At 40.8% G+C, this 7,546-nt stretch overlaps 1 pseudogene; it reads right to left on the bottom strand.

Moving 5' to 3' along the window:
* Positions 1–2,740: 2,740 nt before the first annotated feature.
* On the bottom strand, positions 2,741–6,472 carry LOC113898115 (annotated as a pseudogene).
* Positions 6,473–7,546: the final 1,074 nt, after the last annotated feature.

The raw sequence follows: 7,546 nt of genomic DNA, 5'->3' as shown, positions 1-7,546 counted from the left end.
TGTGGTGTTGGAGAAGACTCCTGAGAGTCCCATGGACTGCAAGGAGTTCCAACCAGTCCATCCTAAAGGAGATCAGTCTGGGTGTTCTTTGGAAGGAATGATGCTAAAGCTGAAACTCCAGTACTTTGGCCACCTCATGTGAAGAGTTGACTCATTGGAAAAGACTCTGATGCTGGGAGGGATTGAGGGCAGGAGGAGAAGGGGATGACAGGATGAGATGGCTGGATGGCATCACTGACTCAATGGACGTGAGTTTGAGTGAACTCGGGAATTGGTGATGGACAGGGAGGCCTGGCGTGCTGCAATTCATGGGGTCGCAAAGAGTCAGACATGATTGAGCAGCTGAACTGAACTGAACTGAACTGAAGTTGGTCATAACTTTTTTTCCAAGGAGCAGTGAAAGTGAAAGTGTGAAAGTCATTCATTTGTGTCCAACTCTTTGCAACCCCATAGACTATACAGTCCATGGAATTCTCCAGGCCAGAATACTGGAGTGGGTAGCCTTTCCCTTCTCCAGGGGATCTTTCAAACCCAGGGAATGAACTCAGGTCTCCCGCAACATGGGCAGATACTTTACCAGCTAAGCCACAAGGGAAGCCCTCCAAGGAGCAAGAGTCTTTTAATTTCATGGTTGCAGTTACCATCTGCAGTGATTTTGAAGCCCACAAAAATAAAATCTGTCACTGTTTCCACTGTTACCCCATTTATTTGCCATGAAGTGATGGGACCAGACACCATAATCTTAGTTTTCTGAATCTGAGTTTTAAGTTTGCTTTTTCACTCTCCTCTTTCACCTTCATTAAGAGGCTCTTTAGATCTTCTTCACTTCCTGCCATAAGGGTGGTGTCATCTGCATATCTGAGGTTACTGATATTTCTCCCAGCAATCTTGATTCCAGCTTGTGCTTCTTCCAGCCCAGCGTGTCTCATGATGTTCTCTGCATATAAGTTAAATAAGCAGAGTGTTAATATACAGCCTTGATGTACTCCTTTTCCTATTTGGAACCAGTCTGTTCCATGTCCAGTTCTAACTGTTGCTTCCTGACCTGCATACAGATTTCTCAGGAGGCAGGTCAGGTGGTCTGGTATTCCCATCTCTTTCAGAATTTTCCACAGTTTATTGTGATCCACACAGTCAAAGGCTTTGGCATAGTCAATAAAGCAGAAATAGATGTTTTTCTGGAGAAGGCAATGGCACCCCACTCCAGTACTCTTGCCTGGAAAATCCCATGGATGGAGGAGCCTGGAAGGCTGCAGTCCATGGGGTCACTTAGGGTCAGACACGACTGAGCGACTTCACTTTCACTTTTCACTTTCATGCATTGGAGAAGGAAATGGCAACCCACTCCAGTGTTCTTCCCTGGAGAATCCCAGGGACAGAGGAGCCTGGTGGGCTGCCATCTCTGGGGTTGCACAGAGTCGGACACGACTGAAACGACTTAGCAGCAGCAGCAGCAGATGTTTTTCTGGAACTCTCTTGCTTTTTCCATGATCCAGCGGATATTGGCAATTTTATCTCTGGTTCCTCTGCCTTTTCTAAAACCAGGTTGAACATCTGGAAGTTCACGGTTCATGTACTGCTGAAGCCTGGCTTGCAGAATTTTGAGCATTACTTTACTAGCATGTGAGATGAGTGCAATTGTGCGATAGTTTGAGCATTCTTTGGCATTGCCTTTCTTTGGGAATTAGAATGAAAACTGACCTTTTCCAGTCCTGTGGCCACTGCTGAGTTTTCCAAATTTGCTGGCATATAGTGTGCAGCACTTTCACAGCATCATCTTTCAGGATTTGAAATAGCTCAACTGGAATTCCATCACCTCCACTAGCTTTGTTTGTAGTGATACTTTCTAAGGCCCACTTGACTTCACATTCCAGGATGTCTGGCTTAGGTGAGTGATCACACCATCATGATTATCTGGGTTGTGAAGATCTTTTTTGTATAGTTCTTCTGTGTATTCTTGCCACCTCTTCTTAACATCTTCTGCTTCTGTTAGGTCCCTACCATTTCTGTCCTTTGTTGAGCCCATCTTTGCATGAAATGTTCCCTTGGTATCTCTAATTTTCTTGAAGAGATCTCTAGTCTTTTCCATTCTGTTGTTTTCATCTATTTCTTTGCATTGAGGGCTGAGGAAGGCTTTCTAATCTCTTCTTGCTATTCTTTGGAACTCTGCATTCAGATGTTTATATCTTTCCTTTTCTCCTTTGCTTTTCTCTTCTCTTCTACACAGCTATTTGTAAGGCCTCCTCAGACAGCCATGTTGCTTTTTTGCATTTCATTTCCATGGGGATGGTCTTGATCCCTGTCTCCTGTACAATGTCATGAACCTCCATCCATAGTTCATCAGGCACTCTATCAGATCTAGGCCCTTAAATCTATTTCTCACTTCCACTGTATAATCATAAGGGATTTGATTTAGGTCATACCTCAATGGTCTAGTGGTTTTCCCTACTTTCTTCAATTTAAGTCTGAATTTGGCAATAAGAAGTTCATGATCTGAGCCACAGTCAGCTCCTGGTCTTGCTTTTGCTGACTGTGTAGAGCTTCTCCAACTTTGGCTGCAAAGAATATAATCAATCTGATTTCGGTGTTGACCATCTGGTGATGTCCATGTATAGAGTCTTCTCTTGTGTTGTTGGAAGAAGGTGTTTGACCAACCTAGACAGCATATTAAAGAGCAGAGACATCACTTTGCCAACAAAGGTCTGTATTGGTCAAAGTTATGGTTTTTCCAGTAGTCATTGATGGATGTGAGCATTGGACTGTAAAGAAAGCTCAGCACTGAAGAATTGATGCTTTTGAACTGTGGTTTTGTAGAAGACTCTTGAGAGTTCCTTGGAGTGCGAGGAGATCCAACCTGTCCATCCTAAAGGAAATCAGTCCTGAATATTCGTTGGAAGGACTGATGCTGAAGTTGAAACTCCAATACTTTGGCCACCTGATGCAAAGAACTGACTCCTTGGAAAAGACCCTGATGCTTGGAAAGATAGAAGGCAGAAGTGGACAACAGAGGATGAGATGGTTGGATGGCATCACTGACTCGATGGACATGAGTTTGAGTATCCTCTGGGAGTTGGTGATGGACAGGAAAGCCTGGTGTGCTGCAGTCCATGGGGTCACAAAGAGTCGACATTACTGAGTGACTGAACTGCAGTGAACTGACCATTGTAGAGAGTGCTGCAATGAACATCGGACTACATATGTAACAGTATTTTTAACTTACTTCTTTAATGAGTATTACTTTAGGAGACACACATTATGAACGTGTGTGATGTCAATCCAGCAATACTGAGGTGTTCCTGCAAAAGATTATAATCAATATTGAATTTGAATCACCTCTCTCTGATCCATCCTAGCCAACTCCTTAACCTTGGCCCATTGGCTATTAACTGGGGATGTTGTAGAGATAAATCCAACAGAATGACATTGTTGAAGCTGATATCAGGTTTCGTTGCAAACCTAGGAATACATTTTTAAGCAGATGTGAGGTCATGTGGCATTCTTTCAACCACCCTACATATGAGTTAACTATTCCACCTTCATGCTGGGCTGGTCCACATATAGGTTTCCTCTTGAGGAAACTATTTGCAAGTATTTTTGATAGAAATAAATGGAATTTTCATCTAGCCCATATTTAGGGTGATACTCAGCAATTAAATAAAAGTGATGTAGTTTGGGGTCTGATAAGCAAAAATTGAGACAATATGGCAGCCAGAATTACAAGATGGTCTTCAAGAGTCCTGCTCTTTCACATACACACTGTTGAGAATCTTCTTCCTATCATTGTGGGTGGGGCCTGTGAATATCATGAGCTGTTATTCTCCTGATTCTGTTACATCATGTGGCAAAAGCGATTTTACAAATGTGATTAGGATCCTTATTCATTTATTTTGAATCAGTCAAAAGAGGGATTATCCTACATGGGTCTGGATTAATCAGTGAGACTTAAGAGGCAAGAAACAGCAATAGACTGCCTCCTATTGGCCTTGAAGGAGCAAACTGCCATGTGTAGAGAGAATGGGGTGGCAAAGAATGGGCCTCAGCCCTCATGGCTCCAGAGGAACTAAATTCTGCTAATATCCAGTGAGCTTGGAAGAGGATGCCAAGATGACATGAGACTGTACGTCCCGCCAACGCCTTGACCCTGATGACAGCACCCAGCTGGACTGTGCTCAGACTCCAGACCCACAGAAACGGAAAAATAATAAATTGTAAGTGTATGTTGTTTTAAAATACTAAGTTTGAGGTACACACCTATTTGTTACACAGCCAGTACAGATGGTCTGCCATTCTCTTTGACAAGGTTTAGTTGCTCTTATGCCTAGAAAAGTCTCTTACTGAATTGAAGTCCACACCTTCAGGTCTATGTTCTAGGGAAATAGGAAATTGTCATAAAATGCCCTTCTTGTAATAACTTAGTAACTTTCCCTTAGATTTCTAGTCTATACTGCAAAAAAATCTGGAATCTATTAACTTTTATAGTTAGTTCAGTTGCTCAGTCGTGTCCGACTCTTTGCAACCCCATGAATTGCAGCACGCCAGGCCTCCCTCTCCATCACCAACTCCCGAGTTTACTCAAACTCACATCCATTGAGTCGCTGATGCCATCCAGCCATCTCATCCTCTGTCGTCCCCTTCTCCTCCTGCCCCCAATCCCTCCCAGCATCAGAGTCTTTTCCAATGAGTCAACTCTTCACATGAGGTGGCCAAAGTACTGGAGTTTCAGCTTTAGCATCATTCCTTCCAAAGAAATCCCAGGGCTGATCTCCTTCAGAATGGACTGGTTGGATCTCCTTGCAGTCCAAGGGACTCTTAAGAGTCTTCTCCAATACCACAGTTCAAAAGCATCAATTCTTCGGCGCTCAGCTTTCTTCACAGTCCAACTCTCACATCCATGCGTGACCACTGGAAAAATCATAGCCTTGACTAGATGGACCTTTGTTGGCAAAGTAATGTCTCTGCTTTTGAGTATGCTGTCTAGGTTGGTCATAACTTTCCTTCCAAGGAGTAAGCGTCTTTTAATTTCATGGCTGCATCACCATCTGCAGTGATTTTGGAGCCCCAAAAAACAAAGTCTGACACTGTTTCCACTGTTTCCCCATCTATTTGCCGTGAAGTGATGGGACCAGATGCCAAACCTTTAACCTCTACCTTCATTTAGCATTTCTATAGAACACATTTTTAGGTTTAATGATGTTTCTTTCTGAACTCACTTCAGTTTTCTCACATATCCTGTGTTGACTTCCAACAGACTCAAAATCCTGTAAGGCACTGGCCAGTGATGATAGAATAAAGTATTGGTCCTTGCTCTTATGTTCCTGTTTGTAGGAGAATATCCCATTCATTTGGCTTTTTGTTTGTTACTATTTTTAACACCAGCTAGATAATTGTTGATTCAAGTTCAATTTGGGTGTCCATTCTGACTTCATATCGCTTCTCTTTAAAGCCATAGCAAGTATTTCTGAATTTTAACTGTTTGAAATCAGTTGAACCAGGAAAATATCAACAGCTTGTTTCTGTTTTTTTCGCTTTTGTTTCATTTTGTTTTAATTGTGGTAAAAATTGAATAACATTTATCTCAACCATTTTTAAGTATACAGCTCAGTGGTGCCAAGTATATTCACACTGTTGTGTAATCAATCTCCAGAACTTTTTCCTCTTGTGAAACTGAAACTCTATACCCATTAAACAGTTCCCCATTTCTTCCTCCCCACAGCCTCTATAACCACCATCATGTCACTTTATGTTTATATAAATTTGAATACTCTAAATATCTTATATAAGTGAAATCATACAATATTTGTCTTTTTACAATTGGCTATTTTGCTTAACATAATGTGCTTAAGATTCATCTATGTACTAGTCAGGGCTTTATGTTACAGTTCTCCAGAAAAACAGAATCAGTAGGAGATATATATATATACACATATACATATATATATGTATATCTCTGCAAAAATTGAGATTAGGTGGTAGACAGAATTCCAAGATGGCCTCCAAGAGTTCCATCCTCTCATGCACATGCTCTGTAGAATCCTCTTTCCATTAGTGTGTGGGATCTTTTTGCTTGTTTTTTTTTTTTTTTTAATACTTTGAGTGGTAAAAATAGAGCAGAAATAGTATTTTGTTCAGAGAGGAAAAAATATACTGCTACGGTCATAGCTCTAAGGATGACTGAAATAGTCTCTGCCTCTCAATAGTGCATTGTAGTATAAGTTGATTTCAACCACATCTTCTCCAGCTTCAATATATCAGATCACATTAATACCATAATGATACATGAAGAAACAGAGCATGTGGAAACCAACCTTGATCATGGCTTCTTTCATTTGTGACTTTAGCTGCCCTTGAGTGTGTATTTTTGTGGATCAAAAACTCCCTTGTTACCACTTAGCACCATAATGAACTGATGTATATTCCAAGTTGCAATAGGCTAGTTGAGAAGGAAGATTAATCAGTGCAATGAAATAAACATTAATATAGTGACAATGGTATCAATCAATTCTGGAATCACCAACTTGTTTAATTTAGAGCAACATGATCACATCCTAAGTCAGATACTTTAAGTATGAAGTACATTGAGAAGTCAACAAAGAGAGAAAACAAACATCATCACCTCCCTTCTCCTCCTCCCTCTCCTCATCCACTTTCTTCTTCCTCTCATCTCCTCTCCTCTCCTCTTCTCTCTCCCACTCCACAGTTGTTATCTTTAATATGAAGTTTACTCCTCTACCATTTACTTGATCTTTTCCCCTGATTCACTGATTTGTTTCTGAATGAATTGTTTAGTTTTTTTTTTTCTTTCTTTCTTTGGGGTAGGGGTAGGGGATATCATCATGCAGATTCTCACATAAATAGGAAAATATAGGCTATGTGACTTCCTTCAGAATTTTCTGAGCATTCATTATCTGGCTAAAACTGTATATGCAATTCTAACATAGAAAGACAGACTCCTGAGCATACTAAAGTGAGTCCTGGTGCCAGAGAAAGGGGGCAAGGATTCTGCATGGCTTAGAGCTGTTATGAGGGATAAGTCACTTAGTGCTTGGTGGACGAACAGTCTGCATACCTTAAGAGAAAGTCTGCTCTGCCCAGATGGTTATGTCCCCCTCTGTGGAGCCACAACCTCTACAATCAGGGTTCTGTCTTCAGAGATTGCATTTATGCCAGGTATACAAGTACTGTCATTTGGGTTAATGAAAGAAATTTAGATTTCATACTTGTTGACCCTCCTCTCATCTACATATATATATGAGAGAAATAAAAAGGAGCACCAAGACATATAAAAGGGGGAAAAAACTCATGGGAAGAGAGTTAATATAGGAAATAGGAGAAAATATTAAAATAGCCATAGTCAGTGTCCTCATGCAGATATTTGAATAATAATATCACATCTACTAAAACAATTCAACATGTGTTTTTTTGAATTTTCGTGTCTCAAGCTGATTTTCAAAATCAGTGTTTTAGATTTCGAAGTGTGGTCCCTGGACCCACAGCAACATTATTATCAACTGAGAACTTAGAAATGTTAATCCTTGAGCCTCAACAT

This window comes from Bos indicus x Bos taurus, chromosome 1, assembly GCF_003369695.1.
Source record: "Bos indicus x Bos taurus breed Angus x Brahman F1 hybrid chromosome 1, Bos_hybrid_MaternalHap_v2.0, whole genome shotgun sequence".
Classification (NCBI taxonomy): Eukaryota; Metazoa; Chordata; class Mammalia; order Artiodactyla; family Bovidae; genus Bos; species Bos indicus x Bos taurus.
This window is presented reverse-complemented; position numbering and strand designations above follow the sequence as displayed.